General features: G+C 42.8%; 1 long non-coding RNA gene across 5 annotated transcripts in view; it reads right to left on the bottom strand.

The window, feature by feature from the left end:
* LOC123391354 overlaps positions 1 to 14,443 on the bottom strand; it is a 112,170-nt gene that overhangs the window by 63,389 nt on the left and 34,338 nt on the right. For all 5 annotated transcript variants that reach the window (XR_006605994.1, XR_006605998.1, XR_006605997.1 and 2 more), the window contains exon 2: positions 5,129 to 5,306. This is a non-coding gene — a long non-coding RNA (uncharacterized LOC123391354). The remainder of the gene's footprint in view (positions 1 to 5,128; positions 5,307 to 14,443) is intronic.

Here is a 14,443-nt window from a genome sequence, read left to right as displayed (position 1 = left end):
TGGGTGGCTCAGGGGGTTAAGCCTCTGCCTTCGGTTCAGGTCATGATCTCAGGGTCCTGGAATCGAGCCCCACATAGGGCTCTCTGCTCAGCAGGGAGCCTGCTTCCCCGTCTCTCTCTGCCTGCCTCTCTGCCTCTTGTGATCTCTGTCTGTCAAATAAATAAATAAAAATCTTTAAAAAATTTTTTAAAATAAAAATAATTTTTAAAAAATTTAACTCTTCTATCCATCCAAAGATACCATATTTAGAGTGAAAAGTCAAACTCAGAGTGGTATATGATATTTGCAATATATATCATCAAAAAAGAATTATATCCTTAGAGCACCTGGGTGGCTCAGTGGGTTAAGCCTCCAACTCCTGATTCTGGCTCAGGTCATGATCTCAGGGTCTTGAGCTAGAGGCCCATGTTGCGTTCCGCTCTGGGCATGGAGCCTGCTTGGGACTCTCTCTCCCCCTCGCCCTCCACCCCTCACCCTATACCCCTCATCCAAAGTGCTCTTCCTTATCCAAGGTGCTCTTCGGGTCCAGTCTGAGGGGCCAACCCCTCTGCTCCTAGGCCTGAGAGGAAGAGCACTGTTCCAGCTCCTATGCCTGGGAACTCCTGCACACCAGAAGTGGATGCAAAGCTGCTAAAGCAGCAGCAGCGAATGTGTGTGCTCTCTCTCTTAAAAAAAAAAAAAAAAATCATAACTAGAATAATCCAGAATATATAACTATCTCCTTCAAAACAGAGAAGATGAACAAAGCAATGGAAAAATGAACAAACAAAATCCTTGAAAACCCTATTCATAAAATTTCCAAACGGCCAATGTATATGAAAAGATGCTCAACTTCTTAATAATATGGGAAATCAAAACCATAATGATATTCAACTACATGTCACCAGAATGACCAAAATCAGAAAGAAGAAAAATACCAGTTAACAAGAATGAGAGCAGCACATCTCTCTCACCACCAGTGGGAGTGGAAACTTATACAACCTCTTTGGAAAACTGACATCATTAAAGCTGAGCGCGGTCATGCCCTAAAATGGAGTAACTTCCCTCTTAGCCTACACACCAGCTACACCCCCCCAAGACATGCATGACAAAGCTTATAGTAGCTCTTGAAATAGCCAAAAACTGACAACACCCCGATGTTCATCCAGGGTAAAATGGTTAATTGTGGTATATTATTGATACAATGGAATGGAATGGAATGGAATAAAAATGGAAAATATAACTGCACCTGGCAACATAGACACAGCTCACAAACACAATGTTGAAAGAAAGAATCAGACGCAAAAGAACACTTAACCATAGGAGTTCATTCACACAAAGTTCAAACAAAAACAAAAACCAAATCTATGGTGTTGGACATCAGGAAAGTGGCTACTTTGAGGAGGAAAGGAGCGACCCATCCTAGGGGCAGTCACGAATGTTGGCTATATTTTCTTTCTTGTCCTGGGAGGTAGTTACAGGGTGTGCCCTTTCCAGGATAACACACTGAGTGATCTTCCATACATGGAACGCCAATAAAGCTTCCCAAAAAAGTTTCAAGTGTTGATTTCCATTTCTTAGATGAAGCACACGGAGGCACTAAATATTACCGAATCAGTCAGGGGCTTGTTCTTAACCACGTTCGGTGTGCTCTCCGGATGTCAGTGACAGAACAGAAAACCAGAAGAACCACACCTACAATTATAAATCAGCAGAACTGGGAAGAACAGAATGCCTTCCCCTGGAGGAAAAATGAATAAGACTGGGTCCCTTGGCAGTTCAGGTTGAGAAGAACAAAAAGTTAAATTCCCAATGTGTAAAATAAAGAAATAATGAAGGTCCTCCTAGAGGCTCACACGTGGCTATCCTCACATAAAGCAGCATTAAAAGGCAACAAATTTAGGCTGCCTACAAGGAAGTGCCTTCTTACGAAATGTATAATTAACCTGTAGCCAACGGTTTACTAAAATCCGACTCTTCTCAAAAAAAAAAAAAAATAGCTATTTATAGCAGCCGAAGCAGCATCTGTAGTTACACTGACTAATATCGTATTACAAAGACTCCCCTGCTTCCAGGCAAAAACCAATAGCCAGCCAGGGTCAGGAAGAAAATGTCCCCTTTGGTGTAGTATTTCACAGCGCTGTTATCTAATATCGGACAATTCGCAGGGCTGTGCGGTATTCGCGCCGCGGTTCAGGGCACCTGGATCTGGGATCCAGGAGGCTGCCCTAAAACAGGCTATTGTTTTAGTTCCGGCTGGCAACACTTGTAGAGCTGTATTTAGGCAACACCTTGTGTTTCCAAAAGGTAAACACAATGAATATAATCAAAATTGTTCCAACACTACTGTTTTTACATCAACAATCTATAAATATATGGAAGAATTCAATATATGTGTGAAATAAACAGAACAGGCATACCTCCACCGAGGTAATTCACAAGACAGCTCTATAATTTAGCAGCTTGGATTTCAATTGTTGCGTTCTTAGTTACGAAAAACACAGATATTATTCATCAAAGTGATTGTCCTGCGCACTTGTATACCTTATATAATTTATTTTGGGGGGGCTTTTTACTTCAAAGGAATCACTAGCTAATGACATTTCAGACTTCAGAAATTTTTCTGATAGCACGCTGGAATTCCCCCAGGGACCGGATTGTGAATAAGTGGATTTTTTTAAAGATCATTAACAGATATTACAAACCAATTCAAACTGAGCATTTTCTTTGCAAATTACCTTTAACTTTTAAAGCCATTGAAAAAAAAAGACAGTGAGTGATTTAATTTACTTAACCTGTCTACAAATTGCAGCTTTGTGCTACATCGGCGACTGCATTTTCTACCAAAAAATATCTCTAACTATCTCTAATAGAGATATTTTTCTAAATTATCACGCTCGATGAGTGATATTTCAAAAGAGAGTAATGTTTATTTTTTTTCCATTTAGCAAGTTGCTCTGGAATTGAGAATTTCATTTTATTGATATGTTTAAAGGAAAAACAGAGCCCTGCACTGTCTGTATCTGTTGCTTAATTAAAACTCTCGGGTAATTAGCAGGTTTACCATTTCCTAAGCAAATGGAGATGATGGAGCTTTGGTGATAGATTGGGGGGGTTATTGGAGGGATGACTTTTTTTCTTTAACGATCACACCGTAGTTTCTGGGCTTGAGAGCTAATATTTGGGGTGAGAAGCACCTTTATTCCCCCACGTACATCAGGTTTGATGCTTATTTGCATCAACACCCCCGTTGTGTATGTTTTCCATTCAAAGAGCTCCCAGGGACTTCAAAGGGAGTTGCCTGCGAGGACAGTCTACGTGGGAGTCCTGAAAGGCTCCAGAACAGGCCCAGAGCAGGGAGAAACCATGCCAAGACTAGCTCACGCTGGAGCCCCCAAACCATGTCACAAAATTAAAGGGTCTCTCCTGCCTACGCCATCCCACAGCGCACGTGGGAAATGTCCCCAGGCTTGCCAAGCACTGCGCTGGCTTCTAGGGCTACTACTTATAAATATTTGATGAGTAGCGCTCCATTTATAAGAAAGTATGTTAATAAGAATATTCTTTGAAATTGGAGTCCAATGCAGGCTTTAAAAAGGCTCATTGTTTGAGGTACTACAGATTTCCTTCTTTTCCCTTTTAAAGTGCAAAGTCAGCTTACCACAAACCAAAAAAAAAAAAAAAAAAAAAAATCCCTAACATCCTTTTGGATGTCCCATCCACAACAACAACAAAAAAGAGGAGGGTAAGATTCTAAAGGATGTTCTATTTTGGGAAGGATTCATTGAATTTTTATGGGTAATGGAACCTAGAAACTAATATTTCTTGAGTGTCTCATGTGTGCCTGATACTCTAATTCTTCTCTTTTAATCTGCAGCAATATATTATGAGGTAAATGATATTACCCTCATTTTAAAGATGGAAAGTGGGCCTCATGGAGATCATACAGTAGGGTGCCTATTCCAAAACCCCACAACAGTTAAGTGCAGAGCTGGTCTGGAAACCAGATCTGCCCAAGCTCAACATCTATGTCTGTTCTCTACCTCACACGGACTCCCAGGTGCTTCTTGGTTTCCTGGGGGTATGGCCCCACCCAGTCCTTTCTCACTTCTCTGAGATGGTTTCCTCATCTGGAGACACCACAGAGACAGCAGGAACATCTGCTCCGCCCAGCATGCTGGGAGATGACAAAGATGGATGGCGTCCCGTTTGGGGAAGCGCTTCATGCACTCCACGCTGTGGAGACAGTATCTCATTAACCTTTCCTTTGATTTCAGGCATGCTCTGCAGCATCAGACTTCATTCACATCTCTGTAGCTTGGTCTTTTTGTGAAAATAAATCTAAATGGGGGTGATTGTTGATGTAATGGAAGTCAAAACGGTAGCTTAAAAATAAAATACAATATATAAAATAAGATGGGGCACCTGGGTGGCTCAGTGGGTTAAAGCCTCTGCCTTCAGCTCAGGTCATGATCCCAGGGTTCTGGGATCAAGCCCCGCATTGGGCTCTCTGCTCAGCAGGGAGCCTGCTTCCCCTCCTCTCTCTCTACCTGCCTCTCTGCCTACTTGTGATCTCTCTCTGTCAAATAAATAAATAAAAATAAATAAAAAAACAAAGTAAGATAAAATATATAAAATAAAATAGAATAGAATAGAATATAAAATAAACATGGGACATTTTCTGACCCTGGAACATCAGTCCGTTTATCTATTTTGCACTCCTTCAACAGATCTTTACACATGCTGAGTTGAAGCTGGTGTTAAGCTTGTGTAAAATGAAGCGGCATCATGATGTCAGATTTCTAAGCACACTTTACCTTGCTTTCGCACTAAGGACAAAACTGAATATCTAGATATGACCCACCTATGGGGCCAAGCATGACCTGATGCCTGCTGGCCTCTCAAACCTCATGCTGACCAGCTCCCCACACACTTGCTGTTCTTCAGACCGATGGTCAGCAGGCTGAGCTGAGTCCCACCTCCTGGGTCCCCCTTCTGCCAGTTGGCGACTCACCTGCTGACCTTTTCTCTTCATTCCTGACTCAGGGTAAACGTCCTCTCCTCTGAAAGACCTTCCATTGTCTCCAGATCCAAAATAGCCCAGCCCTGAGCTTCCCACCGCTTTTGGTTCCCTTCAGAGCAATCTTACCACGTGTGACCCTCTCTCTGTTTGGTCCCTCGCGTGCCATCCGTCCATCTCCCTTACTCAAGGGTAGCTCCATAATGTCAGAGGTCAGCTGAGTCTTGTTCCCCAGCTTTGTCTCCAGACCACAGGACAGGGGAACACAAAGGACGCAGGAAACCGTGTTGCCTTAAAGTGGCTTTACCTGATGTAAAATAACAAAAAGTCCCAGTCAGATACTTTGTTTCATGATGCACTGGCAGCTCTTGAACGGAAGGAGAAAAGTTCTCATTTTTCCTCCTGCACCAAGCTCGAGTTCTTTCCCCTGCAATGAACCCGTGCCTCCTCCCTGCCAGGTGGCGATGCTCACCTGATCTGGAAACAGGTGGCCTGGAAATGTCTTACCTGTTGGCTAGAGTCCCGCCTGCCAAGAAGGCACGGCTTCCCCTGTCATCTAAGTGTGACATGCCAATGAGCTCGGTGCCCTGCGGGGCCCAGGTGTGACTCTCAGGTACTTCCAGGGGTTCCTCTGTCTGAGTTGGCAGGGGCTCGGGTGACAGCCCAGGACCTCAGCTTCTACTGCCCTCATGAATCCCCAGCCATGCCACTGAGGGGAAGTGGAAGGCCGCCCTCAGCACACATATATTTCCCGTCTTAACCATTTTTTTTCTTCGTTCGACCATGTACAAGCTAGAGAATGAATACATGTTTGCTGGAACAAGTGAAGCAACACTTAAAAATGTGAGGAAAAGCGAGAATAATTCCTTCTCCCTGTCTCACCTCATTACCACTCTCTGGACATGACATGGGCAAGTGTGCATATTCCTATATTCAGGTATTTTATGTATATGTATATGTGTGTGTATATATATATATATATATATATATATACATATCATGTTTAAAACCTATATTTATAATGACGTATTACATATCTTTATATACAGTTTTACATAACTGGAGTCATATACATGCTGGGGCAACTTTAGTGCAGTATTTTATCTTTATTTAATTACCACTAATTTGTGTATTTCAATTCCCTCTCCCAGGTGTGGTTACTCCTGGGCTTTCCAAGAAAGCACAGGTGTACTCTAGCCAGAAGACCACACGTGCGTGCAGTGGTATCTCCCTTTCTGGTCTTAAACACGCCTGCCTTGGTCACACTGGACTCCAGATAAGTCTTCAGAGAAGCAGGCGCTGCTAGTGTTTCTCTTTTCCATTGCTGTGTTAGGGACATCTGAGGAGATGCCTGTCCCCCACCCCCCAGGGAGACCACAGACCACCCCGGGGCACCATCTCTTTCATTTCCTACAGCTCCCCTGCCCATCTCGCTTCCTTCTGTGTCTAATTGGCTCCCGTTTGGAGCTGCCAGCCCCTGTACTATCTCTGACCTTGTCTATTTCCAGTGACCTTCTCAAAGTCACAAATCTTCAGGTCACATCCTCTTTCCCTTTCTTCACAGGTGGCTCTCCCCGCCCCTCCTCTGGCAAAGCTCACCCAGGTCTTTGCTTGGAAACCATTTACTCAGCCCATTTACTCTTGGGTGACCCTTCCTTCTGACCTTCAACCTGCAGGGTCACAAAGCTGATCAACATATTTGTATATGGCTTTGTATTCAAATAGATGGTGTTAACTAATTTTTTACAATAAAGGAACAGAGAGAAGGAGGTCTACTAGCCCCCAAAATACACGGGTCTTCAAAAATATTAACAGTCATCTTGCAAAGTAGACATTAAAATAGCCACACGAAAAAAATACTCAGTTTCACTACTGATAAAGGAAATGCAAAGTACAAGCACACTGCTACCTTCTCGCCTAGGAGTTAGCGAATATACAAAAGATTAATAAATACTGTTGGCAAGGCAGGAGAGTGGCAATGCACTACATTGTTTGTTGCAGACCAGAGTTCATACTGGGGGCACCTCTCTGACCCTCAACTTGCCAACACATAGCAAATTAGAAAACCGTGGAACCATGCAATTCCTCCTGTCGGAATTTGTCCCAAGGAAATAAACAAAACTATGCAAAGAGTTTAAACTACAAGATTTTAATATGTGACTGATTAAGTTGAAGTCCAGTCATGCAATAAAATGCTCTGAAAAAAATTAAAGGTAATAAGGTGGAATAATATATAATCTCAATATATAGTATCATGCAAAGATTTTTATATAAGTAAAAAAAAAAAAAGATTACACAATAATATGTATTGTCTGAGTCCCGTATAGTTGAAAGATATGCATACAGATGGTAACTATCATGCACCCTAAAATGCCAGGAAAGGCTATCTCCAACTGATGACATTATGGGTGATATTTATTCTCTATTTTCTCATTTTTTTCCGGTAAGGGCATATAATTTTGCAAAGAGAAAAATAAGATGATAACATTTAAAATATTGCCTTTGTCTAAATGGAACCAGTTGCACAATTGAATATCCATCAGATATTTATTGAACTTCCAAACACAAAGCAATCTGCTGGGCAATAAGGATGTAATAGTTAAAGTTTTTTAAAAATTAAAAAAAAAAAAAAAGAGGTGGCCGCTGCCCTGAAGAAGGTATTCTTGGAAAATGGAAGAAAGCCAGTGGGGGCTGCTGGTTTCAACAGGGAATGCCACTAGGCACAGCTGGAGCTCATTAGGCATTATTCTTCCTTAAACCCAAGAAATGGCCTCGGAGGATATCAAGGCATCCGGTCATGCTTGGGTGAGGTTTGGCCTCAAACCTGGACCTACCTCTGAAAAGGTGGTTTCTGAGAGTGGAAAATGGAGAGGGAGTAAGAGTGAGAACCACCCTTGCTCTTCAAGCTCTTAGCTACGGTGTCTCCTGCCAGCCCAAGACTGGAGTGGCCTGGCTGTAGGAGAAATGGTCCCATGGGTTACATGACTACTGACATTATAGGGAAGGCTCAGAATGATCTGTCTTTCAAATAAGTGATGAGTGAAAGTTCAACAACCAACACCCCCCCACACCACCAAGTGTCCTTCTGAGTCTGCCCCATGGATAAACATCCAGCCTCCTACCCTTCCTATATGAAAGTCCCCCTTTCACTTGGCAGGACTGGAACGTCCTACACACACCAAATCTGTTTTCCCAGCCCAGAAGCCATCCCCAGGAAGTGCGACACCTCCACCATCTGCAAGCAGCCCTTGCCTTCTCTAGGGTACCATTTCGTTACCCCCTTGGGATCACTGTCATGCCCTGAGTTAACTCAAGGCATCTGCTTTGAGTTGGTTTTTTTCCCACAAATGATGAAGAATTTGTGTTGATTCTTCCCCAGAAGGCCCCTTGTAAGCAGTGTGCATTGGGAGGCCTGGCTGGGATTCAGACAGGGACCACGGTGAAGGGAACCAGCCCTCCCGAGGACTGAACCCGTGATCTCATTAGCACAGGGTTCTAATCAACGGAGCCACCAGGCACATACCTCATTTAGGGCAGTAATTTGCTAAATGTTAATTCTTAGATTAACTACAGATGAGTAGAGTTCCACGGGGGGAAAAATGTGAGAGAATTTATTAATTCTTGAAAGGAAATTTGGGTCATCAGTAGATGGGTCCTTTGGTTAGTTTTAAGATAGAAGTCCAGCATCTGATGATGATATTCATTGCGAACTATGCCACCATGATTTTTTTTTTTTTTAAATCAATATCTCAATCAGGAGAGCTTCAAGGAAAAAAGCAAATGGTGTCACTTCTGCACATGGGAAACATTACATAGACCCCTCCACAGTTTCTATTTCAAACTCTGGCACAAACTGTAGGTGAAACACACAGGAAAGTTTTCTGTATTTGAGGCAGAGATGGTCCTCCTAGAAGGGCTGGACCCCATTACCTTTGCCCCCCCCTTACGAACCCTAATTCTTGTGGAGAAAAGCCCCGTGGGGAAGGGAGCCCCCAACACACAGCCCTGACTCAGGGCGTGCTGTAATCCATTTGCCCTCTCATCCCCCAGCCGGGCCCTGAGGAGTGAGTTTTACAAATAGCAAATATGGTTTGGAACAAAGTTTTGACACTGACTCGGTATCCTGTGCTCATATTACATTTCTATGAATATTCCACCGACTTTTCAACTCTGAAGAACAAAGTTTCCGCTCTCAGGCTACATTTAGCATTCAGGCCGTTTCAACTTCAGTTGCTCCCACCCTGACAGCGATCTTTGAAACTGATATGGCCCTGAAAGAAGCCAGAATAACTTTTAAAAATTATTAATAATAATAGGCTGGGTTCCCAGTCTTTGTAATCTTGTGGAAGAACCTCTGTGAGAAAACACAGTGGGAACTGAGTTGAACGTGTGCCCACTCTAGCTTTTCCATGGAAAAGCCAGCCTGCAAATGCACAGTTGTTTTGCAGGAGAATTGCTGTGAACTGGAAGAGGACGGGGATGTAGCCCTGCTTTTGCATTTATCAACTTTTGCCCCAAGAGCTTTACGACCATCTTGAAACACCTGGGTCTCTCTGCCACTGTTAGAGAAGCCCCGCAACATCTGGGAGGGGGGACCCAAGAGGATGCCCACCAGGAGAACCCCAGCTCTGGCCCTTGCCAGCTAGGGGCTCATGGGAAAGTGAAGGATCCTCTCTGAGAGGTCAGTTTCCTCACCTATAAAATGAGGATAATTATAGTTACTGCAAAACAGTAACTGTCTCCACAAGAAATAATGGACATAAATTCCTTAGCCTATTTCCTGGAACATAGTAAGTACTGGTGGAAGCTTAACCATGGTAGCGACTATCTGCCTCTTGAGCAAACGTGACTGTCTGATGTGACAGGTGTGCATTCCAGATGTCCCTTTCCTTGTAAATCTGAAATAAAAAGTACACAGTCGTCCATCCAGGAAGAAGACATCAATGACCAAATGGAACACAACCAGCCTAGAATAGTAGGTCCAGATCCAATAGCAATGAGGTAGCAGCCAGAAATGAAAAAACAGTTAGCCCTGATTCCTAAATAATGCCTTTAATTTTCTTTATACAGATTTATTTATTTGTTTGAGTGATAGAATGTGCACATGAGCAGGAGGGGCAGAGGAAGAAGAGAGAATCTTAAGCAGACTCCCTGCTGGGTGTGGGTCCCAGTGCAGGGCTCAATCTCACGACCCTGAGATCAAGACCCGAGCTGAAACCAAGAGTCGGATGCTTAACCGACTGCGCCAGCAAGGTGCCCGCCCCCTAAATGGTGTCTTTAAAAACGTTTTCTTTTGAAATCCATGACAAAAAAGATGTAAGAACCTTTCCAAACTCACACAATCATGAAATCATAACTCTCTACAACACAGCAAAATTTTAGTCAACCTGAAAACAGCCAGGAATTTCAAATTCTGAATGTAAAATTAAAAAGAAAAACACCGATTCAAATAAAATCAAACCACACGTATTTTTACCCAAAAATACAATCTGAGACAACCCCATCTCATATACAAGGAACACTCTTTTAAGCACTTAGTAAGTTACAACTTTAAACTTCTCCTCAAGTTCAAGTTGACAGTTAAGAACAAAATAAATAGAAACTAAATGGCCAAATCGCATCGACCTTACAGTTGTGGGTTCCGTTTGCTACTTTAATCTCCAACTGGGAATATTAGTTCAATAAAATAAATATTTTTTTAATTTCCTCTATGCGTTTCCTCAAACCATGCCAATGCACTTATCTATGGCTCACTTGAAAGATTTGTTAAGCAACCCCCCACTTCCTTAAAAGAGGATGTTTGATTTTCTTATGAAAATGAAGGAATGGACGTGAGTGCTCATTGTTTTAATGCACTGAGCCCTTAATCATTTCCAGCTCTGATTCATCAGAAAAGTAGTGCTCTTGAGGGATTTTTTTTTTTTTTGGTCACTAAATATTGTCTTTCATTTTGAGATATTTATTTCTTGCCAGAAAATGATACTGTATTTTTTCCCCTAATGATGAAGGATGAAAGATGGAGAGAATTCCATTTGGTGATTATTGGACCACGAAGAAGTAAACTGATTCAGAAAACAAATCCCCAAAAGAAAAATAAAATGTATTATGTGAGGTGGAAGCGTGGAATTCTTGGCAAATAATCAATTGCAGCCTGGATTGGTAATGTGATAACGTCCTTGTTTTGCTAATATTTGGAGCTAAGGGTAGGGGGGTTAGTAAAGCTCTAGGGTGTTAGCTTTGGGCCAGAATCTCTCTACCCTCCATCATTATCTCAGCCAGCAAGGGTATTTAAAGACACAAATGCCTGGGGCCTTGTAGAAGGTTGGTAACACAGCATAGGCCATGGGCAAGGATCCAAGATGCCATCCTTCCCCAGGTTAGCCCGAGAGGCTAAGACAGAATCCTGATCTCCACAGTTCAGGGGCCAATAAGAATCATCTCCAAAGTTGGGGCGCCTGGGTGGCTCAGTGGGTTGAGCCGCTGCCTTCGGCTCAGGTCATGATCTCGGGGTTCTGGGATCGAGTCCCACGTCGGGCTCTCTGCTCAGCAGGGAGCCTGCTTCCTCCTCTCTCTGTCTGCCTCTCTGCCCACTTGTGATCTCTCCCTCTGTCAAATAAATAAATAAATAAAATCTTTAAAAAAAAAAAAAAGAATCATCTCCAAAGAAAGCCCACTCTGAACACTCTCCCAGAGGCCTGGGGCATCACACCCAAATCAGAGCAGACAGGTGGACTCATGAAGTACAACATGCTGATTGCAATGATTCTGCCAAATCCCTCTGATTCACTGGGCAACTGTGCCACTTTGCTTCGGATGGTCCTTCTACCATCCCCATGCTGGTTTCTAAGCAGAGTTTGGCAGGAAAAAGAGCCCCGACTTTGGAAATCCTGCCCACATCTGTGCTCTTCAAAGGGCTATATAAAAATAAAGTAAGCGCTACCATAGTACACGAATGCACCACCCCTTCTGGGCCGTGAAGGTCATGGAGTTTGGCATTTTTTAACACTATCTCTCTTTCAAGTTTAAAGGGGAAAGTAAAAGTACCCCAGGAAGAAAATCGAAAGGGAAAAATAAAAAGACAAACTGAAGAAGAAGAAAGACACGTTTAGTCCAAACCATGTTCCCAATCAAAGCTGTTCAGAGTTGCCAATCCTCTTCCGTGACCTTTTTTATTCCTGGATTATGAAATGTATAAGAAAAAAAAAACTTAATAGCTTAAAAAAATCTTACCTAATTTTATGGTCCTCCTGATTGTTCTGAAAAGAAACATTATTTGGGTCATACTGTCTTTGTTTATAACATTAGATGGGTATAGTGGTTGTAGTGTGAAGGTGGGAAAGATGGGGGGGTGAGGAGGGTGGTGGGGATAATGATGGGGTTGGGGGGTGGGGACAGAGGTCCGTAGCGATGGTGGCAGAGGTTGTTCTGGTGATTACAGTAAAATCCCCCAATGTGAATTCAACACTTTCACTTCTATCTTAGAGACCCGAGAAGTCTACTCTATCTTCTCTGATCCTTAACTTCCTTATCCATCAAATGTTGATTAATTTGGTCATGAAGATGTTGTCCTTTGATTAAGACTTGAAAGTACTTTCAAAAGAAAGAAGTGAGTTTAAAGCACGGCTTAAGGGATGGATTTCTCTCTGTGGGTAAGTTTTTATTCTTCACTATTATTTTCATCATAATCATTGTCACTAAAAACATTTCAAAGTATCCATAGTCCTTGAAGCTGCTGTATTATAAGCTTCCAAGGAGGCGGAACATTCACTTCATGGGGACGACTGTGGAAATATGTGACAACACTTTTTTACCAATGCTCAGAAATGTCCAGGGTAGAGAAATTAGCACTGGTGGTGCTAATTACCATAAACAAAAGACAAATACCTTCCCTGCGTGCTGATGTCTAATGGCCGATGAGGTAGTCACCAGCAGGTTGTTAATTTCTCTTCTCCTCCTAGACTTGGCGTAGGATTGAATGTGCCTTCCACTGCTTTGAAGTGGAGCACGGTCATGAGACTTTTTGACCAATGAAATGTGAGAAGTGGCAGGTGTCACCTCTGGGCAGACGCCTTAGCCAGGGCAAGCCTCGCCATGTCTCCTTCCTCCCGCTATGGTGAGTGTGGAAGCAGGTACAGAGAAGAGCTTCCATCATTCTGAGTCCCTAACTATCTATAGCTGATGGGCACCCCTTCTGCCTCTCAGTGGACGTGAAATGGGATCAAGAAATAAACTTTTGGGGTGGGGGAGGGGGAAATAGGAGACTGGGATTAAGGAGTGCACTTGTTGTGATGAGCACTGGGCATTGGATGAAAGGGTTGAATCACTCTATCTCACATCTGAAGCTAACAAAACACTGTCTACTAACTATACTGGAATTCAAATTTTAGAAACCATACTGGAACAAAAGTTAAAATAAATAAGTAAAATAGCAAAAACACAGAGCCAACAACAACAACAGAAAAAAAGAAAGAAACTTTTGTAATCTTAAGCCGCTGAGGTTTTGATGCCTACTTTCTCCCATAATGTAACTTTCTCTATCCTAACAGGCATTGATGGCAAATAGACAAAACTAGGGAGTTTAAAGTTACTGAGGGTCACATCAGAAAGAAAGAATCTAGATCTTTCTGAGAATAAAACAAACCTGCCAGGCTTTCTGTTAGCAAATCACTAACTCTGAGACATTCGATCATTCCCTAGCGAAGGTCCATCTGAGACAAAAAGTGCCTAGGAAAAAGGCATGACATGAGCCGTACACAACTGCAAGACTAATGTCTAGCCCACCCAGACTGCAAGACACTTCAGAGCTCTCCTCAGGCTGATTTCTATTTCAAACAATACACCACCTTCTTACCACCATCCAAGCAGATCTGCAAATCCTGACCACTTTCAGAGCTGTTCACTTAAAGAAGACACTGCTCTAGATATAAGCCTGCTTCGGGATCTCTTCTTTTCCGGAAACCAAATCTCACAAAATTAGTACATTTACACATTCAAAGTGAGGTGGCAAATGTGAAAAATCCATCTGTGCCCACCCTCCCCTCCACCCCACAAGCTCTACCACCGCCGAAAACTGTAGCTATGCATGAAAAATCTAACACATGCAAAGTATAGAGGCTCTTTGAAAAGTTGGCCCAGTGTGTCTTACATGTGAGTTGCAGTCTTACAGAGTCTTGCCAACAACAACAAAGAGGAAAAGAAAAGGAAAGGTTTTCTTTTCTCTGAACCTGGGAATGAAACATAAAACTCCTCTTTTCTACGAGGCTGAATGGCTCCAATTTTCCACACTCAGGATGATCTCGTACTACCCATTACCTTCACAATATCCACGTGGCTTTTTAGTAGGCATTTCTTCCCTCCCAAATTAATGACATGACAGTGGTGGCCCAAAGAGAGGTCTCAGTTCCCCACTGAGGGGCCAGGGATCTTCATCAGACTTCAGGGTCA

Source organism: Mustela putorius, unplaced genomic scaffold (assembly GCF_011764305.1).
Source record: "Mustela putorius furo isolate JIRA1106 unplaced genomic scaffold, ASM1176430v1.1 tig00000224_pilon_pilon_pilon, whole genome shotgun sequence".
Taxonomy (NCBI): domain Eukaryota; kingdom Metazoa; phylum Chordata; class Mammalia; order Carnivora; family Mustelidae; genus Mustela; species Mustela putorius.
The sequence above is the reverse complement of the archived record's forward strand: the minus strand, read 5'-3'. Positions and strand labels throughout refer to the sequence as shown.